Source organism: Aegilops tauschii, chromosome 3 (genome assembly GCF_002575655.3).
Source record: "Aegilops tauschii subsp. strangulata cultivar AL8/78 chromosome 3, Aet v6.0, whole genome shotgun sequence".
Classification (NCBI taxonomy): Eukaryota; Viridiplantae; Streptophyta; class Magnoliopsida; order Poales; family Poaceae; genus Aegilops; species Aegilops tauschii.
This window is the reverse complement of record NC_053037.3, coordinates 159,015,127-159,038,075: the sequence shown is the minus strand read 5'-3', so window position 1 is coordinate 159,038,075 and position 22,949 is coordinate 159,015,127.

Sequence of the window (22,949 nt, the reverse complement as noted above, 5' to 3'; positions counted from 1 at the left end):
AGGAATATTAAACGAAGTCCAAACGAGCTAAAAATTTGCGGTGATTTTTTATGGACCAGAAGAAGCCCGTGAAGCAAAAGAGTTGGGCCAGAAGAGTCCTGAGCCAACCACAAGGTTAGAGGGTGCACCCCACCCCCCTCCCGCCGGGCGCGTCCTCCGTCCTTGTCGTTGACTCGTGGACCCCCCTGACTTGTTCTCGACACCAAAAATTCCTATAAATATAGAAACCCCCAGAAATAAACCTAGATCGGGAGTTCCGCCACCGCAAGCCTCTGTAGCCACCAAAACCCAATCGAGACCCTGTTCTGGCACCCTGCTGGAGGGAGAAATCATCATCGGTGGCCATCTTCATCATCCCGGCGCACTCCATGATGAGGAGGGAGTAGTTCACCCTCGGGGCTGAGGGTATGTACCAGTAGCTATGCGTTTGCTCTCCCTCTCTCTCTCTCTCTCGTCTTCTTGATTTGGCACGATCTTGATGTACCATGAGCTTTGCTATTATAGTTGAATCATATGGTGTTTCTCCCCCTCTACCTTCTTGTAATGGATTGAGTTTTCCCTTTGAAGTTATCTTATCTGATTGAGTCTTTAAGGATTTGAGAACACTTGATCTATGTCTTGCATGTGCTTATCTGTGGTGACAATGGGATATTCATGTGATCTACTTGATGTATGTTTTGGTGATCAACTTGTGGGTTTTGTGACCTTGTGAACTTATGCATAGGGGTTGGCACACGTTTTTGTCTTGACTCTTTGGTAGAAACTATGGGGCACTCTTTGAAGTTCTTTGTGTTGGTTTGAATAGATGAATCTGAGATTGTGTGATGCATATCGTATAATCAAACCCGCGGATACTTGTGGTGACATTGGAGTATCTAGGTGACATTAGGGTTTTGGTTGATGTGTATCTTAAGGTGTTATTTTAGTATGAACTATAGGGCTGTTTGTGAAACTTATAGGAATAGCCCAATAGATCGATCAGAAAGGATAACTTTGAGGTGGTTTCGTACCCTACAATAATGTCTTTGTTTGTTCTCCGCTATTATTGACTTTGGAGTGACTCTTTGTTGCATGTTGAGGGATAGTTATATGATCCAGTTATGTTATTATTGTTGAGAGAACTTGCACTAGTGAAAGTATGGAACCTAGGCCTTGTTTCCTAGCATTGCAATACCGTTTACGCTCACTTTTACCACTTGCTACCTTGCTATTTTTATATTTTCAGATTACAAAACCTATATCTACCATCCATATTGCACTTGTATCACCATCTCTTCGCCGAACTAGTGCACCTATACAATTTACCATTGTATTGGGTGTGTTGGGGACACAAGAGACTCTTTGTTATTTGGTTGTAGGGTTGTTTGGGAGAGACCATCTTCATGCTACGCCTCCCACAGATTGATAAACCTTAGGTTATGCAGTTGTTGGAAATTTGCTACTATCCTACAAAACTCTGTACTTGGAGGCCCAATAACGTCTACAAGAAGAATGGTTGCATAGCAGACATCAAGCTCTTTTCAGGCGCCGTTGCCGGGGACGCTAGCTAAGCGGCACTCACATCCCGTCAACGAAGCTCTTTTCTGGCACCGTTGCCGGGGAGGTGAGTGCTTGAAGGTATATCTTTAGATCTTGCAATCGAATCTTTTAATTTCTTGTTTTATCACTAGTTTAGTCTATAAAAGAAAACTACAAAAAAATGGAATTGAGCTTGCCTCATATGCTTCATCTTTTTAATGTCTTTCGTGAAAATAAGGATTCCGATAATTGTGCCAAAGTGTTAGAAGAAGAATGCATTAAAATGTTTGGCATGAAATATTTGAATGATGAGCATGATTGCAATGTTCTTAGTATGAATTCTTTAAATATCCATGATGCTAATGATATGAAAAGCCACAAGCTTGGGGATGCTATGTTTGATGAAGATGATATTTTTTGTCCCCCACGTTCTGATGAGCAAATTTATTATGATGATTGAAGGAAATATGCCCTAGAGGCAATAATAAAGTTATTATTTATTTCCTTATATCATGATAAATGTTTATTATTCATGCTAGAATTGTATTAACCGGAAACATAATACATGTGTGAATACATAGACAAACAGAGTGTCACTAGTATGCCTCTACTTGACTAGCTCGTTGATCAAAGATGGTTATGTTTCCTAGCCATAGACATGAATTGTCATTTGATTAACGGGATCACATCATTAGGAGAATGATGTGATTGACTTGACCCATTCCGTTAGCTTAGCACTCGATCGTTTAGTATGTTGCTATTGCTTTCTTCATGACTTATACATGTTCCTATGACTATGAGATTATGCAACTCCCGTTACCGGAGGAACACTTTGTGTGCTACCAAACGTCACAACGTAACTGGGTGATTATAAAGGTGCTCTACAGGTGTCTCCAAAGGTACTTGTTGGGTTGGCGTATTTCGAGATTAGGATTTGTCACTCCGATTGTTGGAGAGGTATCTCTGGGCCCTCTCGGTAATGCACCTCACTTAAGCCTTGCAAGCATTGCAACTAATGAGTTAGTTGTGGGATGATGTATTACGGAATGAGTAAAGAGACTTGTCGGTAACAAGATTGAACTAGGTATTGAGATACCGACGATCGAATCTCGGGCAAGTAACATACCGATGACAAAGGGAACAACGTATGTTGTTATGCGGTCTGACCGATAAAGATCTTCGTAGAATATGTGGGAGCCAATAAGAGCATCCAGGTTCCGCTATTGGTTATTGACCGGAGACGTGTCTCGGTCATGTCTACATAGTTCTCGAACCCGTAGGGTCCGCACGCTTAACGTTTGATGACAGTTATATTATGAGTTTATATGTTTTGATGTACCGAAGGTTGTTCGGAGTCTCGAAATGGTCGAGACATGAAGATTGATATATTGGAAGCCTATATTTGGATATCGGAAGTGTTCCGGGTGAAATCGGGATTTTACCGGAGTACCGAGGGGTTACCGGAACCCCCCGGGGGCTTAATGGGCCATAGTGGGCCTTTGTGGAGAAGAGGAGAGGCGGCCAGGGCAGGGCCGCGCGCCCCTCCCCCCTAGTCCGAATAGGACAAGGAGAGGGGCGGCGCCCCCCTTTCCTTCCTCTCTCGCTCCTCTTTCCCCTCCACTCCTAATCCAACTAGGAAAAGGGAGGGAGTCCTACTCCCGGTGGGAGTAGGACTCCACCTGGCGCGCCCCTCCTGGCCGGCCGCACCTCCCCCCTTGCTCCTTTATATACGGGGGCAGGGGCACCCTAGAGGCACAACAATTGATCGTTTGATCTTTTAGCCATGTGCGGTGCCCCCCTCCACCATAGTCCACCTCGATAATACTGTAGCGGTGCTTAGGCGAAGCCCTGCGTCGGTAGAACATCATCATCGTCACCACACCGTCGTGCTGACGAAACTCTCCCTCAACACTTGGCTGGATCGGAGTTCGAGGGAAGTCATCGGGCTGAATGTGTGCTGAACTTGGAGGTGCCGTGCGTTCGGTACTTGATCGGTCGGATCGTGAAGACGTAGGACTACATCAACCGCGTTGTGCTAACGCTTCCGCTTTCGGTCTACGAGGGTACGTGGACAACACTCTCCCCTCTCATTGCTATGCATCACCATGATCCTGTGTGTGCGTAGGAATTTTGTTGAAATTACAACATTCCCCAACAGTGGCATCCGAGCCAGGTTTTATGCGTTGATGTTATGTGCACGAGTGGAACACAAGTGAGTTATGGGCGATGCAAGTCATACTGCTTACCAGCATGTCATACTTTGGTTCAGCGGTATTGTTGGATGAAGCGGCCCAGACCGACATTACGCGTACGCTTACGCGAGACTGGTTTTACCGCCGTGCTTTGCACACAGGTGACTAGCGGGTTTCAGTTTCTCCAACATTAGTTGAACCGGCTACGCCCGGTCCTTGAGAAGGTTAAAACAGCACTAAATTGACGAACTATCGTTGTGGTTTTGATGCGTAGGTAAGAACGGTCCTTGCTCAGCCCACAGCAGCCACGTAAAACTTGCAACAACAAAGTAGAGGACGTCTAACTTGTTTTTGCAGGGCATGTTGTGATGTGATATGGTCAAGACGTGATGAGATATAAGTTGTTGTATGAGATGATCATGTTTTTTTGAAGTTATCGGCAACTGGAAAAAGCTTTATGGTTGTCTCTTTATTGCATAAGATGCAAGCGCCAAATAATTGCTTTACTTTATCGCTATGCGATAGCAATAGTTGCAAGAGCAATAGTTGGCGAGACGACCATGTGACGACACATTGATATAGATCAAGATGATGGAGATCATGGTGTCATGCCGGTGACGATGGAGATCATGACCATGCTTTGGAGATGGAGATCAAAGGCACAAGATGATGATGGCCATATCATGTCACATATTATGATTGCATGTGATGTTTATCTTTTATACATCTTATTTTGCTTAGTTTGACGGTAGCTTTATAAGATGATCTCTCACTAAATTTCAAGGTATAAGTGTTCTCCCTGAGTATGCACCGTTGCGAAAGTTCTTCGTGCTGAGACACCACGTGATGATCGGGTGTGATAGGCTCTACGTTCAAATACAACGGGTGCAAAACAGTTGCACACGCGGAATACTCAGGTTAAACTTGACGAGCCTAGCAATAATAGATATGGCCTCGGAACACTGAGACCGAAAGGTCGAGCGTGAATCATATAGTAGATTTGATCAACATAAATGATGTTCACCATTGAAACTACTCCATCTCACGTGATGATCGGACATGGTTTAGTTGATATGGATCACATGATCACTTAGAGGATTAGATGGATGTCTATCTAAGTGGGAGTTCTTAAGTAATATGATTAATTGAACTTTAATTTCATGAACTTAGTCCTGGTAGTATTAGCATATCTATGTTGTAGATCAATAGCTCGCGATGTTGCTCCCCGTTTAATTTTATATGTTCCTAGAGAAAACTAAGTTGAAAGATGTTAGTAGCAATGATGCGGATTGGATCCGTGATCTGAGGTTTATCCTCATTGCTGCATAGAAGAATTATGTCCTTGATGCACCGCTAGGTGACAGACCTATTGCAGGAGCAGATGCAGACGTTATGAACGTTTGGCTAGCTCAATATGATGACTACTTGATAGTTTAGTGCACCATGCTTAACGACTTAGAATCGGGACTTCAAAGATGTTTTGAACATCATGGACCATATGAGATTTTCCAGGAGTTGAACTTAATATTTCAAGCAAATACCCGAGTTGAGAGATATGAAGTCTCCAAAAATTCTATAGCTAAAAGATGGAGGAGAATAGCTCAAGCAGTGAGCATGTGCTCAGATTGTCTGTGTACTACAATCGCTTGAATCAAGTGGGAGTTAATCTTCCAGATAAGATAGTGATTGACAGAATGATGATCACCATCACCAAGTTAGTAGAACTTCGTGATGAACTGTAGTATGCAAGGGATAACGTAGACGATTCCCGAGCTTTTCATGATGATGAAATCAGAAATCAAGAAAGAGCATCAAGTGTTGATGATTAACAAGACCACTAGTTTCAAGAAAAGGGCAAAGGGAAAGAAAGGGAACTTCATGTAGAACAGCAAGCAAGTTGCTGCTCAAGTGAAGAAGCCCAAGTTTGGACCTAAGCCTGAGACTGAGTGCTTCTACTGCAAAAGGACTGGTCACTGGAAGCAGAACTACCCCAAAGAATTGGCGGATAAGAAGGATGGCAAAGTGAACAAAAGTATATTTGATGTACATGTTATTGATGTATACTTTACTAGTGTTTATAGCAACCCCTCAGTATTTGATACTGGTTTAGTTGCTAAGAGTAGTAACTTAAAACAGGAGTTGCAAAATGAATAGAGACTAGTTAAGGATGAAGTGACGATGTGTGTTGGAAGTAGTTCCAAGATTGATGTGATCATCATCGCACAATCCATATAACTTTCGGGATTAGTGTTGAACCTAAATAAGTGTTATTTGGTGTTTGCGTTGAGCATGAATATGATTGGATCATGTTTATTGCAAAACGGTTATTCATGTAAGTTGGAGAATAATTGTTGTTCTGTTTACATGAATAAAACCTTCTATGGTCATACACCCAATGAAAATGGTTTGTTGGATCTCGATTGTGGTGATACAGATTTTCATAATATTGAAGCCAATAGATGCAAAGTTAATAATGATAGTGCAACTTTGTAACGCCCGGATAATCAAGCTACAGTAATCCCACGCTAATGGTGCCACATCACCACAGTTACTGTTGCTAATCTACCGTTAGGTCAAACCGTTTCAAAATTCAAATTTAAATTAATGTCGACAATAAAAGTTTTTCAAAATTTAAAACAAAAATGTTCGGGAGATGCCATATTTTGCATAAGTGAATATGGTGTAATAAACACATTTTTATAAAATGCCTAGACAATTTAAAATGATTTAAAACAGAAAAGAAAATAAATAAAAGAAAGAAAATACAAAAGAGAAAGCAAACAAAAGAAGAAGAAAACCCCCTGGACCGTGGCCCAACTGGGCCAACCCACCAGGCCCAGCCGGCCAGCCCACCGGCCCAACCGGCGCCCCTCACACTCCCCATATGCCCCAACGAAACCCTTGCCACCTACCGCACCTCCCACTCGCCCCCACTCACCCACGTCTCCCCCCTCTCTTCTCGATCCCAACTGGATCGGGGAGGGGTTCGACCTCGCCGCGACGACCCCGTCGCCACCACCACAACGCCGCCGACACCGGAGCGCGTCCTCTCCGGCCTGCCTCCTCCTCCTCGCCGGACTACCTCCTCCACATCGCCGTCGTCTCCGACTTCCTCCCCGCGCCCCATTGCCCCGTTCCCTGCAACGCGCGGTGAGGCCCCCGGCCTCCTCCCCTTTTCTTCGCCCCCGCTCGACCCCGTGCGTGCTCGTTGCGCACCCACTGCGTCCTTCGCCGTGGCATGCTGCCGTCGCGCTCCCCCCGCTGCGACCCGCACAGCCTCGCCCCTGGTCAGGTTGCTCGCCGCCGCGGCCGTCCCCTACGAGCAACGCCGCTCCCCAAGGCCCCTTCTCGCCGACCCACACCTACGCCTATTGCCGCCGCGCTCACCGCGTCCACCACCGCGCCCCACGTCCCCCCTCCGTTCGCCCTCACCACCGCCGCGGTTTGCGCGCCCCGCCCTCGGCCTCGTCGCCGCTTCAACCTAGGGCCACGCCGTGCCGCCCCCGCGTGCTGGTCGCTGCTCGGGCTTGACCCCGCCCGCGGCGCTCGTCGCCGGGTCCGCCCGCACCACTGCCCGTCACCCGGCTTCGCCCAGCGCCCGTAACCGCCACCCGCGCCCGTTAAGGCCCCAAGCCCAATGACAGCTGGGGCCCCGCCCCAGAACTTAAAAAAAAGAGAAAAATGAAATAAAATAAAAATGAATTAATGAAATAATTAATTAATTAATTAGTGAATTAATTAACGTACTTAATCCTATTAATATTAACTAATTAAGATTAATTAACCTAATAACTAATTAACCTAATTAACTACTGTTAATAAGCTAACAGCCCCTGACAGGTGGGACCCACCTGTCAGGTTGACCAGGTCAACAGTCAACGTTGACTGCTGACGTCATGCTGATGCATTAATTAAATTTTAAACTAAATTAATTTATTAAATTCTAAAAATGATTTAAATCTTTAAAATTTAATATAAAATAAACCGTAGCTCGGATGGAAAAACTTTGTACATGAAAGTTGCTCAGAACGACGAGACGAATCCGGATAAGCAGCCCGTTCGTCCGCCACACATCCCTAACCTATCGAACTCGCAACTTTCCCCCTCCGTTTCATCTGTCCGAAAATGCGAAACATCGGGAATACTTTCCCGGATGTTCCCCCCCTTCGCTGGTACCACCTACTGCCGCGTTAGGACACACCTAGCACCGCTCATTGTCATGTCACGCATCGTGATGCTTATGTTTGCATAGTATTTACTGTTTCTTCCCCCTCTTCTCTCCAGTAGACTACGAGACCGACGCTGCTGCTGTCCAGTTCGACTACGGAGTTGACGACCCCTCCTACTTGCCAGAGCAACCAGGCAAGCCCCCCCTGATAACCAGCTATCACCTATTCTTCTCTATACTGCTTGCATTAGAGTAGTGTAGCATGTTACTGCTTTCCGTTAATCCTATCCTGATGCATAGCCTGTCCTTGCTACTACTGTTGTTACCTTTACCTGCAATCCTACATGCTTAGTATAGGATGCTAGTTTTCCATCAGTGGCCCTACATTCTTGTCCGTCTACTGTGCTATACTATCGGGCCGTGATCACTTGGGCGGTAATCACGGCTATATACTTATATACTATATACATGGCACCTGTGGTGACTAAAGTCGGGTTGGCTCGTAGGAGTACCCGCAAGTGGATCTTTGTGGCGGAGCGACAGGGTAGGTTGCGACCACCTAGGCGAGAGGTGGGCCTGGCCCTGGACGGCGTCCGCGGTTACTTCAACATAACACGCTTAACGAGTTCTTGGTATTTGATCTGAGTCTGGCCATTTGGTCTATACGCACTAACCAGCTACGCGGGAACAGTTATGGGCACTCGACGTCGTGGTATCAGCCGAAGCCTTCGTGACGTCAGCGACTGAGTGGCGCGCGCCGGATTGGACTGGAACGCCACTAGGCTAGGTCAGCTTCCGGCCGCGTTCGCAACGTGCAGGTGTGCAATGGGCGATGGGCCCAGACCCCTGTGCCATAGGATTTAGACCGGTGTGCTGACCTCTCTGTTGTGCCTAGGTGGGGCTGCGACGTGTTGATCTTACGAGGCCGGGCATGACCCAGAAAAGTGTGTCCGGCCAAATGGGATCGAGCGTGTTGGGTTATGTGGTGCACCCCTGCAGGGAAGTTTATCTATTCGAATAGCCGTGTCCCTCGGTAAAAGAACGACCCGGAGTTGTACCTTGACCTTATGACAACTAGAACCGGATACTTAATAAAATACACCCTTCCAAGTGCCAGCTACAACCCGGTGATCGCTCTCTAAATGGGCGCGGGGATCGCCAGGTAGGATTATGCTATGCGATGCTACTTGGAGGACTTCAATCTACCCTCTTCTACATGCTGCAAGATGGAGACTGCCAGAAGCGTAGTCTTCGACAGGATTAGCTATCCCCCTCTTATTCTGGCATTCTACAGTTCAGCCCACTGATATGCCCCTTTACACATATACCCATGCATATGTAGTGTAGCTCCTTGCTTGCGAGTACTTTGGATGAGTACTCACGGTTGCTTCTCTCCCTCTTTCCCCCTTTTCTTTCTACCTGGTTGTCGCAACCAGATGTTGGAGTCCAGGAGCCAGACGCCACCGTCGACGACGACACCTACGGCACTGGAGGTGCCTACTACTACGTGCAGCCCGCTGACGACGACCAGGAGTAGTTAGGAGGATCCCAGGTAGGAGGCCTGCGCCTCGTTCGATCTGTATCCCAGTTTGTGCTAGCCTTCTTAAGGCAAACTTGTTTAACTTATGTCTGTACTCAAATATTGTTGCTTCCGCTGACTCGTCTATGATCGAGCACTTGTATTCGAGCCCTCGAGGCCCCTGGCTTGTATTATGATGCTTGTATGACTTATTTATGTTTTAGAGTTGTGTTGTGATATCTTACCGTGAGTCCCTGATCTTGATCGTACACATTTGCGTGCATGATTAGTGTACGGTCAAATCGGGGGCGTCACAAGTTGTTATCAGAGCCGACTGCCTGTAGGAATCCCCCTTTCCACACTCCTTGGCCGAAGTCGAGTCTAGACATTGCAAAACTTTTACTAACATGGCTGTGTGTCTTATGGGCCCACGTCGCCATTGGGTGGTACTAGGATCTTTTACTCCTCGACCTTTACTCTGGGACTCTGAACTCTCTTCTACTCGGGTTAAACGAATTTACTAACTCTAACACTAGGATCCCGTGACCGCATTCACCCCAAAGTTGGATAAGCCATAGTTATTTCTTAGAATAGTATTTTGAACAATTCACACACTGTCATTTGACTCCTTTGAAACATCTTTGCTTTCAGATGGAACCCACGAGGCAGGTCGTGCGCCACACGACGGCCATTGGTGCCTCGGGATCACCTGCTGTGCTAGCTGAGATGATGACCTATCTGGGTTATCGCTGGCACCCTGAGTACACCGTCTACGAGGAGTACTAGGACTTTAACCAGGAGCAGTACCGTGCCATCGTCCACCTCTACTCGCGGGAGTATGACTCCACTACTGTGCTGCACACCGCTCATGGTGTTGGAGTGACCATCGATATGGCTGTCCACGATGCTGCTTATGCTGCTCTGACACGTCTTCGTGGAGAGTATCGGGAGTTGGACACCTCCCCTTTCAGGCACATTGCTATCGCATCTGATGTTGGCGCAAAGGGATACTATACTGCTGCCTACTCCACTGTCACCCGAGAGCCCTTCTACCATCAGAACCTGGTTCTGCATGCTGATGGGCTGGATCGAGCAAACCGAGCTCTTCGCCACGAGTTGTACACCACCCGTCAGCACCTTTACCGTGCTCTGACGCTGTTGCACCCCTTTGTCTGATCTAGGGAGCTGCCCCGTTCTGCGATCTACCCAGCCAGGACTGTGATGCCCCAGGGTGTCGGCTGGCCAGATGTGGGACGCCACTCTCCCGCACTTGGACCCCAGGTTCTGCACCAGAGCATCAGGTTCTGCACCAGAGTATTCGCGGACCCCAGGTTGCTGACGTGGAGTTCCTGATGCGAAACTACCAGCTTTCAGGCTACACCTACCTCCACGGTACCTCTTGGGACTGATGTAGGCTTGCTTGTTAGTGTTAGATGCATTCGCCGCGAGCATGTGTGCCGCCTATGTTGTTTTAGTCTATGTACTGAACTCTGTGTACTGAACTCTATGCATGACCCCTTTTGTAAGTTATGCCGACTACTATGTAGTAGCTATCGTGCTCCTTTCATTATGGATGTTTCATCATGAATGATTCTTGTCTTTGCAAATTTCTCAATGCTGAACTATCCCTGTTATATATTAGCAGGATGGTTAGACCAGGTGGTCGTGGTAGTGGTGGCAATGCCCCACCACCACCTGAGTACATGGCTGGTATGATCCAACAGTTCGAACTGAACCGCCAATTCATGGAAAATATGATGGCTCAGTTTCCTCGCCTCAATATGGACCAGCAACCAACCCCAGTAACTCTGCAGGATTTCATGCGCCTCAATCCAACTGTGTACCGCAGTTCAACTCAGCCTCTAGATGCTGATGACTGGCTCCGTGACATCACCTATGAGATGGAGTCTGCCGATGTAGCCCCTGCCAGCTATGTCACCTTTGCTTCCTTCTTCCTGAAGGGACCCGTAGCTCAATGGTGGGACAGCCACAGGCATACTTTGCCAACTAGAACAATCATCACCAGGCCAGACTTCCAAGCAGCTTTCCGTGCCCGCTTCATTCCTCAGGGAGTCATGGACCGGAAGAAGCGTGAGTTCCGCAACCTCACCCAAGGCAACAAAACTGTTGAAGCTTATCAGCGGGGGTTTCTGGACTTGTCTCGCTATGCTGAAGAGGACATTGCAACTGATGCACGCAGACAAGAGAAGTTCCGTGATGGCCTTCAAGCTGACATCAAGCTCACACTTCTAGTGCATGACTTTGCTGATTTCGCCACCTTGGTGAACAAGGGCATCAATGTCGAAACTGGTCTGCATGAATACCAGAGCTCTCACAGGCGCAACCGTGACACGGGCTCATCTTCGGGCCCGCCCTCATAGAAGCGTAAGATATGGATCCCGAACAACATGTACCGTCCAAATGCATCTGCCCCAAGGCAAACCTATGCTGCACCTCGTCTACCTCCACCACCATCTAGGCAGACAAGACTTCCAGCTCCACCACCCCAAGCTCCTGTTCCCACTCCCAATAATGGTTTGTGCTTCAGGTGTGGTCAACCAGGACACCGTGCTAGAGAATGCAACCAGAACCAGAATCAACTGGCCCTTCCAGCAACTGGCCATGGAAGCAACCAGCCCCGCAGCAACAAGGCCAAGTCTTATGGTCGTGTTCATGCCAACCACGTTGATCTCAATGAAGCTCAAGACCAGCCTGCTACTGTGATGGGTACACTCCTCGTAAATTCAGTACCAGCATCCGTTTTATTTGATACAGGAGCATCCCATTCATTCATATCAGCAGAATTTGCATTCCTGCATGGCATTAAATACGAAGAGATGAACACTCCACTAGTGGTACACACCCCTGCGGGCCAATGTCAAACCTCTATGGTAAGTCACGACGTACCTGTTGAAATTGAAGGACTGGAATTTCTTGTCTCTCCCATCGTACTGAAGTCCTGTAGCATTGATCTCATTCTGGGAATGAATTGGTTAAAAGCGCATACTGCTTCAATCGTTTGCGCCACTAAGACCGTCCATCTGCTACACCCTTCAGATGAAATAGTTACTTACCAAGCTCTTCTGGTGCAAAATGCCGAGGCAAGGCTCTATGCATTGAACGCTGCACCACTCGAGGGCATTGAAAACATTCCCGTCGTGCGTGAATTCCTCGACGTCTTTCCTGAAGAACTTCCAGGGATTCCCCCTGCTAGAGCTGTCGAATTCATCATCGACTTGAAACCAGGCACCACTCCTATAGCCAAGCGACCCTACAAGATGCCGCCGCATGAACTCCTTGAGCTTAAGGAGGAAATCGACAAATCTCTTCGCAAAGGATTCATTCGCCCAAGTTGCTCTCCTTGGGGAGCACCTTCTCTCTTTGTCAAGAAGAAGGATGGGACAAACCGATTAGTTCAAGACTACCGTCCTATAAACCAAGCTACCATTCAGAATAAATACCCTCTTCCTCGGATCAATGATCTATATGATCAACTGGCGGGTTCATCAGTGTTCTCTAAGCTCGACTTGAGGTTGGGTTACCACCAGATCCGTGTTCGCGAAGAGGATATCCCAAAGACCGCCTTCGTGACTCGATATGGTTCATACGAGTACACCGTCATGTCTTTCGGTTTAACCAATGCTCCAGCCACCTTCTCTCGTCTGATGAACTATATATTCATGGATTACCTCGACAAGTTCGTCGTGGTTTATCTGGATGATATCCTGGTATTTTCCAAGAACGAAGAGGAACATGCTGAACATCCTCGTCTTGCTGTGGAAAAGCTACGAGAGCATCAACTATATGCCAAGTTCTCCAAATGTGAATTCTGGCAACCCGAAGTAACCTATCTTGCGCATGTCATCTCTAAGGATGGTATTGCCGTCAACCCTGAACGAGTCCAGGCTATCCTTGATTGGAGTCCTCCCAAGAACGTTAAGCAAGTCAGAAGTTTTCTCGGTCTCGCCAGCTATTGCCGTCAATTCGTCAAGAACTTCTCCAAGATCGCCAGGCCTCTGACTAACCTGTTGCATAAGGGCGTCAAGTTCCAATGGACAGACAAATGTCAGGAAAGTTTCCAGGCACTCAAAGACAAGTTGACTTCTGCCCCAGTTCTAGCTCCACCTGATACTAAGAAGGACTTCGTCATTTACTGCGACGCTTCCCGTCAAGGATTAGGCTGTGTCCTAATGCAAGACCGCAAAGTGATTGCTTATGCCTCTCGGCAATTGCGCCCTCACGAAGAGAACTACCCAGTTCACGACCTCGAACTTGCTGCTGTCATTCATGCGCTGAAGCAGTGGCGACATTACCTTCTCGGTAATCGTTGCAAGATCTTCACTGACCACCAAAGTCTGAAGTATCTGTTTACTCAGCCAGACCTGAACCTCCGTAAGCAGAGATGGATGGAGCTTGTTGCAGACTTTGACTTGGGTATTTCCTATTCGCCAGGCAAGGCTAATGTAATGGCTGATGCCTTGAGCCGCAAGTCTTACTGCAACCACCTCCAGGTTCACAAAGTTCAGCCCTCGCTTGTTGAAGAATTTAGGAAGCTGAACCTCCATATTGTTCCTCCGGGTGCACTCGCTCCCCCTCCTAAGGAGTTTCGCAAGATGAACCTCCGTGTTGTTTCCCAGGGTTCCCTCAATACCCTGGCTGTCGAACCAGATCTCTTGGACTCCATCAAGAGAATACAGGGATATGACTCTGAAGCCCACAAGATTAAGCGCTACCTCGCAGAAGGAAAGCCCTCATTCTTCACTATTGCTGAAGATGGCACTTTGTACTTCAAGGGCCGCCTAGTGGTGCCATGTGCAGAGAAAAACCTGGATATGACTCAGGAAGTTATGAAAGAAGCTCATGATACGCCTCTCTGTATCCATCCTGGTAGTACAAAGATGTACCAAGACATCCGTCAGAGATTCTGGTGGTCTAATATGAAGCAAGACATTGCTCGTTATGTTGCTGAGTGTGACATTTGCCGTCGTATCAAAGCAGAACATCAAAGGCCTGCTGGAACTCTGCAACCTATCTCTATTCCTGAATGGAAATGGGACCATGTCGAGATGGACTTCGTCACTGGATTTCCCAAATCACAGAAGGGTAATGATGCTATTCTTGTCGTCATTCACCGGCTTTCCAAAGTTGCACATTTTTTGGCGGTCAAAGAAACGATCACTGCTAGTCAGCTGGCAACTCTCTACATGTCCAGAATTGTCTCACTTCACGGTATTCCATTGGTTATCAGCTCAGACCGTGGCAGCTTATTCACTTCAAGATTCTGGGCAAGTTTCCAAGAAGCTATGGGAACTCATCTGTCATTCAGTACTGCGTTTCATCCTCAGTCGCAAGGGCAAGTTGAACGCGTCAACCAAGTTCTCGAAGACATGCTTCGAGCTTGTGTTATTTCCTTCGGCAAGAAATGGGAGGAGTCTCTCCCGTATGCTGAGTTCTCTTATAATAATAGCTATCAAGCTAGTCTGAAGATGGCCCCCTTCAAAGTGTTATATGGACGAAAGTGCCGAACCCCTCTGAACTGGTCAGAAACTGGGGAGCGTCCACTCTTCGGTTCGGATATTATCCAACATGCCGAAGAACAAGTCCGCATTATTCGTGAGAATCTCAAGACTGCTCAGTCACGTCAGAAGATTCAGTATGACCGTCATCATAAAGACATGGTCTATCAACCTGGCGAAAAGGCTTATCTTGGAGTCACACCAATGAAGGGTGCTCACCGCTTCGGAATCAAGGGCACACTAGCTCCTCGATATATTGGCCCATTCACTATTCTCGAAAGGCATGGAAAAGTTGCATAACAACTGGAGCTTCCGCCGAATCTTTCTCAGGTTCACGATGTGTTCCATGTGTCACAGCTCCGCCATGCGTCAAGGACCCAATCCGAGCAGTGGATCATGAAGTGCTCGAATTGCAGCAGGACCTCTCCTATAAGGAGCATCCGGTCCGCATTCTCGACCAAGCTGAACGCCGCACACGTCAGAAGGCGATCAAGTTCCTCAAAGTCCAGTGGTCGCACCATTCTGAAGATGAAGCCACCTGGGAACGCGAGGATCGCCTGCCTGATGAATACCCGCCCTTTTTCCTTCTACCTCCTAAATCTCGGGACGAGATTTCTTGTAGTGGAGGAGTTTTGTAACGCCCGGATAATCAAGCTACAGTAATCCCACGCCAATGGTGCCACGTCACCACAGTTACTGTTGCTAATCTACCGTTAGGTCAAACCGTTTCAAAATTCAAATTTAAATTAATGTCGACAATAAAAGTTTTTCAAAATTTAAAACAAAAATGTTCGGGAGATGCCATATTTTGCATAAGTGAATATGGTGTAATAAACACATTTTTATAAAATGCCTAGACAATTTAAAATGATTTAAAAAAGAAAAGAAAATAAATAAAAGAAAGAAAATACAAAAGAGAAAGCAAACAAAAAAAAAGAAGAAAACCCCCTGGACCGTGGCCCAACTGGGCCAACCCACCAGGCCCAGCCGGCCAGCCCACCGGCCCAGCCGGCGCCCCTCACACTCCCCATATGCCCCAACGAAACCCTAGCCACCTACCGCACCTCCCACTCGCCCCCACTCACCCACGTCTCCCCCCCTCTCCTCCCGATCCCATCTGGATCGGGGAGGGGTTCGACCTCGCCGCGACGACCCCGTCGCCACCACCACAACACCGCCGACACCGGAGCGCGTCCTCGCCGGCCTGCCTCCTCCTCCTCGCCGGACTACCTCCTCCACATCGCCGTCGTCTCCGACTTCCTCCCCGCGCCCCATTGCCCCGTTCCCTGCAACGCGCGGTGAGGCCCCCGGCCTCCTCCCCTTCTCTTCGCCCCCGCTCGACCCCGTGCGTGCTCGTCGCGCACCCACTGCGTCCCTCACCGCGGCATGCTGCCGTCGCGCTCCCCCCGCTGCGACCCGCGCAGCCTCGCCCCTGGCCAGGCTGCTCGCCGCCGCGGCCATCCCCTACGAGCACCGCCGCTCCCCAAGGCCCCTTCTCGCCGACCCACACCAGCGCCTATAGCCGCCGCGCTCACCGCCTCCACCACCGCGCCCCACGGCCCCCTCCATTCGCCCTCACCACCGCCGCGGCTTCCGCGCCCCGCCCTCGGCCTCGTCGCCGCTTCGACCTGGGGGCCACGCCGTGCCGCCCCCGCGTCCTGGTCGCCGCTCGGGCTTGACCCCGCCCGCGGCGCTCGTCGCCGGGTCCGCCCGCACCACCGCCCGTCACCCGGCTTCGCCCAGCGCCCGTAACCGCCACCCGCGCCCGTTAAGGCCCCAGGCCCAATGACAGCTGGGGCCCCGCCCCAGAACTTTAAAAAAAAGAGAAAAAGGAAATAAAATAAAAATGAATTAATGAAATTAATAATTAATTAATTAATTAGTGAATTAATTAACGTACTTAATCCTATTAATATTACCTAATTAAGATTAATTAACCTAATAACTAATTAACCTAATTAACTACTGTTAATTAGCTAACAGCCCCTGACAGGTGGGACCCACCTGTCAGGTTGACCAGGTCAACGGTCAACGTTGACTGCTGACGTCACGCTGATGCATTAATTAAATTTTGAATTAAATTAATTTATTAAATTCAAAAATGATTTAAATCTTTAAAATTTAATATAATAAACCGTAGCTCGGATGGAAAAACTTTGTACATGAAAGTTGCTCAGAACGACGAGACGAATCCGGATACGCAGCCTGTTCGTCCGCCACACATCCCTAACCTATCGAACTCGCAACTTTCCCCCTCCGTTTCATCTGTCCGAAAATGCGAAACATCGGGAATACTTTCTCGGATGTCCCCCCCCCCTTCGCCGGTACCACCTACTGCCGCGTTAGGACACACCTAGCACCGCTCATTGTCATGTCACGCATCGTCATGCTTATGTTTGCATAGTATTTACTGTTTCTTCCCCCTCTTCTCTCCAGTAGACTACGAGACCGACGCTGCTGCTGTCCAGTTCGACTACGGAGTTGACGACCCCTCCTACTTGCCAGAGCAACCAGGCAAGCCCCCCCTGATAACCAGCTATCACCTATTCTTCTCTATACTGCTTGCATTAGAGTAGTGTAGCATGTTACTGCTTTCCGTTAATCCTATCCTGATGCATAGCCTGTCCTTGCTACTACTGTTGTTACCTTTACCTGCAATCCTACATGCTTAGTATAGGATGCTAGTTTTCCATCAGTGGCCCTACATTCTTGTTCGTCTGCTGTGCTATACTATCGGGCCGTGATCACTTGAGCGGTGATCACGGGTATATACTTATATACTATATACATGGCACCTGTGGTGACTAAAGTCGGGTCGGCTCGTAGGAGTACCCGCAAGTGGATCTTTGTGGCGGAGCGACAGGGTAGGTTGCGACCACCTAGGCGAGAGGTGGGCCTGGCCCTGGACGGCGTCCGCGGTTACTTCAACATAACACGCTTAACGAGTTCTTGGTATTTGATCTGAGTTTGGCCATTTGGTCTATACGCACTAACCAGCTACGCGGGAACAGTTATGGGCACTCGACGTCGTGGTATCAGCCGAAGCCTTCGTGACGTCAGCGACTGAGTGGCGCGCGCCGAATTGGACTGGAACGCCACTAGGCTAGGTCAGCTTCCGGCCGCGTTCGCAACGTGCAGGTGTGCAATGGGCGATGGGCCCAGACCCCTGTGCCATAGGATTTAGACCGGTGTGCTGACCTCTCTGTTGTGCCTAGGTGGGGCTGCGACGTGTTGATCTTACGAGGCCGGGCATGACCCAGAAAAGTGTGTCCGGCCAAATGGGATCGAGCGTGTTGGGTTATGTGGTGCACCCCTGCAGGGAAGTTTATCTATTCGAATAGCCGTGTCCCTCGGTAAAAGAACGACCCAGAGTTGTACCTTGACCTTATGACAACTAGAACCGGATACTTAATAAAATACACCCTTCCAAGTGCTAGCTATACAACCCGGTGATCGCTCTCTAAATGGGCGCGGGGATCGCCAGGTAGGATTATGCTATGTGATGCTACTTGGAGGACTTCAATCTACCCTCTTCTACATGCTGCAAGATGGAGACTGCCAGAAGCGTAGTCTTCGACAGGATTAGCTATCCCCCTCTTATTCTGGCATTCTACAGTTCAGCCCACTGATATGCCCCTTTACACATATACCCATGCATATGTAGTGTAGCTCCTTGCTTGCGAGTACTTTGGATGAGTACTCACGGTTGCTACTCTCCCTCTTTTCCCCCTTTTCTTTCTACCTGGTTGTCGCAACCAGATGTTGGAGTCCAGGAGCCAGACGCTACCGTCGACGACGACACCTACGGCACTGGAGGTGCCTACTACTACGTGCAGCCCGCTGACGACGACCAGGAGTAGTTAGGAGGATCCCAGGCAGGAGGCCTGCGCCTCATTCGATCTGTATCCCAGCTTGTGCTAGCCTTCTTAAGGCAAACTTGTTTAACTTATGTCTGTACTCAGATATTGTTGCTTCCGCTGACTCGTCTATGATCGAGCACTTGTATTCGAGCCCTCGAGGCCCCTGGCTTGTATTATGATGCTTGTATGACTTATTTATGGTTTAGAGTTGTGTTGTGATATCTTCCCGTGAGTCCCTGATCTTGATCGTACACATTTGCGTGCATGATTAGTGTACGGTCAAATCGGGGGCGTCACAAACTTATTTGTGGCACTGCCGTTTAGGTCATATTGGTGTAAAGCGCATGAAGAAACTCCATGCTGATGGACTTTTGGAATCACTTGATTATGAATCACTTGATGCTTGCGAACCATGCCTCATGGGCAAGATGACTAAGACTCCATTCTCCGGAACAAAGGAGCGAGCAACTGACTTATTGGAAATAATACATACTGATGTATGCGGTCCGATGAGTGTTAAGGCTCGCGGCAAGTATCGTTATTTTCTGACCTTCACAGATGATTTGAGCAGATATGGGTATATCTACTTGATGAAACACAAGTCTGAAACATTTGAAAAGTTCAAAGAATTTCAAAGTAAAGTGGAGAATCATCGTAATAAGAAAATAAAAGTTTCTACGATAAGATCGCAGAGATGAAATATTTGAGTTACGAGTTTGGCCTTCAGTTAAAACAATGTGAAATAGTTTCACTACTCACGCCACCTGGAACACCTCAGTGTAATGGTGTGTCCGAACGTCATAACCGTACTTTATTAGATATGGTGCGATCTATGATGTCTCTTACCGATCTACCACTATCGTTTGGGGTTATGCATTAGAGACAGCTGCATTCACGTTAAATAGGGCACCATCTAAATCCGTTGAGACGACACCGTATGAATTATGGTTTGGCAAGAAACCTAAGCTGTCATTTCTTAAAGGTTGAGGTTGCAATGCTTATGTGAAAAAGTTTCAACCTGATAAGCTCAAACCCAAATCGGAGAAGTGCGTCTTCATAGGATACCCAAAAGAAAATGTTGGGTACACCTTCTATCACAGATTCGAAGGCAAGATATTCATTGCTGAGAATGGATCCTTTCTAGAGAAGGAGTTTTTCTCGAAAGAAGTGAGTGGGAGGAAAGTAGAACTTGATGAGGTAACTGTACCTGCTCCCTTATTGGAAAGTAGTTCATCACGGAAATCTGTTCCTGTGACTACTACACCAATTAGTGAGGAAGCTAATGATGATGATCATGTAACTTCAGATCAAGTTACTACCGAACCTCGTAGGTAAACCAGAGTGAGATCCACACCAGAGTGGTACGGTAATCCTGTTCTGGAGGTCATGTTACTTGACCATGACGAACCTACGAACTACGAGGAAGCGATGATGAGCTCAGATTCCGCGAAATGGCTTGAGGCCATGAAATTTGAGATGAGATCCATGTATGAGAACAAAGTATGGACTTTGATTGACTTGCCCAATGATCGGCGAGCCATTGAGATTAATTGGATCTTCAAGAGGAAGACGGACGCTGATAGTAGTGTTACTATCTACAAAGCTAGAATTGTCACAAAAGGTTTTCGACAAGTTCAAGGTGTTGACTACGATGAGAGTTTCTCACTCGTATCAATGCTTAAGTCTATCCGAATCATGTTAGCAATTGCCGCATTTTATGAAATCTAGCAAATGGATAAACAAAACTACCTTCCTTAATGGATTTATTAAAGAAGAGTTGTATATGATGCAACCAGAAGGTTTTGTCAATCCTAAAGGTGCTAACAAAATATGCAAGCTCCAGCGATCCATCTATGGACTGGTGCAAGCATCTCGGAGTTGGAATATACGCTTTGTTAAGTTGATCAAAGGATATAGTTTTATACAGACTTGCGGTGAAGCCTGTATTTACAAGAAAGTGAGTGGGAGCACTACAACATTTCTGATAAGTATATGTGAATGACATATTGTTGATCAGAGATAATATAGAATTATTCTGCAAAGCATAAAGGAGTGTTTGAAAGGAGTTTTTCAAAGAAAGACCTCGGAGAAGCTACTTACATATTGAGCATCAAGATCCATAGAGATAGATCAAGACGCTTGATATGTTTTTTCAATGAGTACATACCTTGACAAAATTTTGAAGTAGTTCAAAATGGAACAGTCAAAGAAAGAGTTCTTGCCTGTGTTACAAGGTGTGAAATTGAGTAAGACTCAAAGCCCGACCACGGCAGAAGATAGAAAGAGAATGAAAGTCATTCTCTATGCCTTGGCCATAGGTTCTATAAAGTATGCCATGCTGTGTACCAGATCTATTGTATACCCTACACTAATTTTGGCAAGGGAGTACAATAGTGATCTAGGAGTAGATCATTGGACAGCAGTCAAAATTATCCTTAGTGGAATAAGGATACGTTTCTCGATTATGGAGGTGACAAAAAGGTTCATCGTAAAGGGTTACGTCGATGCAAATTTTGACACTGATCCAGATGACTCTAAGTCTCAATCTGGATACATATTGAAAGTGGGAGCAATTAGCTAGAGTAGCTCCATGCAGAGCATTGTTGACATAGAAATTTGCAAAATACATATGGATCTGAATGTGGCAGACCCGTTGACTAAACTTCTCTCACAAGCAAAACATGATCACACCTTAGTACTCTTTGGGTGTTAATCACATAGCGATGTGAACTAGATTATTGACTCTAGTAAACCCTTTGGGTGTTGTTCACATGACGATGTGAACTATGGGTGTTAATCACATGGTGATGTGAACTATTGGTATTAAATAACATGGTGATGTGAACTAGATTATTGACTCTAGTGCAAGTGGGAGACTGAAGGAAATATGCCCTAGAGGCAATAATAAAGTTATTATTTATTTCCTTATATCATGATAAATGTTTATTATTCATGCTAGAATTGTATTAACCGGAAACATAATACATGTGTGAATACATAGACAAACAGATTGCCACTAGTATGCCTCTACTTTTACTAGCTCATTGATCAAAGATGGTTATGTTTCCTAGCCATAGACATGAGTTGTCATTTGATTAATAGGATCACATCATTAGGAGAATGATGTGATTGACTTGACCCATTCCGTTAGCTTAGCACTCGATCGTTTAGTATGTTGCTATATCTTTCTTCATGACTTATACATGTTCCTATGACTATGAGATTATGCAACTCCCGTTTACCGGAGGAACACTTTGTGTGCTACCAAATGTCACAACGTAACTGGGTGATTATAAAGGTGCTCTACAGGTGTCTCCGAAGGTACTTGTTGGGTTGGCGTATTTCGAGATTAGGATTTGTCACTCCGATTGTCGGAGAGGTATCTCTGGGCCCTCTCGGTAATGCACGTCACTTAAGCCTTGCAAGCATTGCAACTAATGAGTTAGTTGTGGGATGATGTATTACGAAACGAGTAAAGAGACTTGCCGGTAACGAGATTGAACTAGGTATTGAGATACCGACGATCGAATCTCGGGCAAGTAACATACCGATGACAAAGGGAACAACGTATGTTGTTATGCGGTCTGACCGATAAAGATCTTCGTAGAATATGTGGGAGCCAATAAGAGCATCCAGGTTCCGCTTTTGGTTATTGACCGGAGACGTGTCTCAGTCATGTCTACATAGTTCTCGAACCCGTAGGGTCCGCACGCTTAACGTTTCGATGATAGTTATATTATGAGTTTATATGTTTTGATGTACCGAAGGTTGTTCGGAGTCCCGGATGTGATCACGGACATGACGAGGAGTCTCGAAATGGTCGAGACATGAAGATTGATATATCGGAAGCCTATATTTGGATATCGGAAGTGTTCCGGGTGAAATCGGGATTTTACCGGAGTACAGAGGGGTTACCGGAACCCCCCCGGGGCTTAATGGGCCATAGTGGGCCTTTGTGGAGAAGAGGAGAGGCGGCCAGGGCAGGGTCGCGCGCCCCTCCCTCCTAGTCCGAATAGGACAAGGAGAGGAGGGCGGCACCCCCCTTTCCTTCCTCTCTCGCTCCTCTTTCCCCTCCACTCCTAATCCAACTAGGAAAAGGGAGGGAGTCCTACTCCCGGTGGGAGTAGGACTCCACCTGGCGCGCCCCTCCTAGCCGGCCGCACCTCCCCCTTGCTC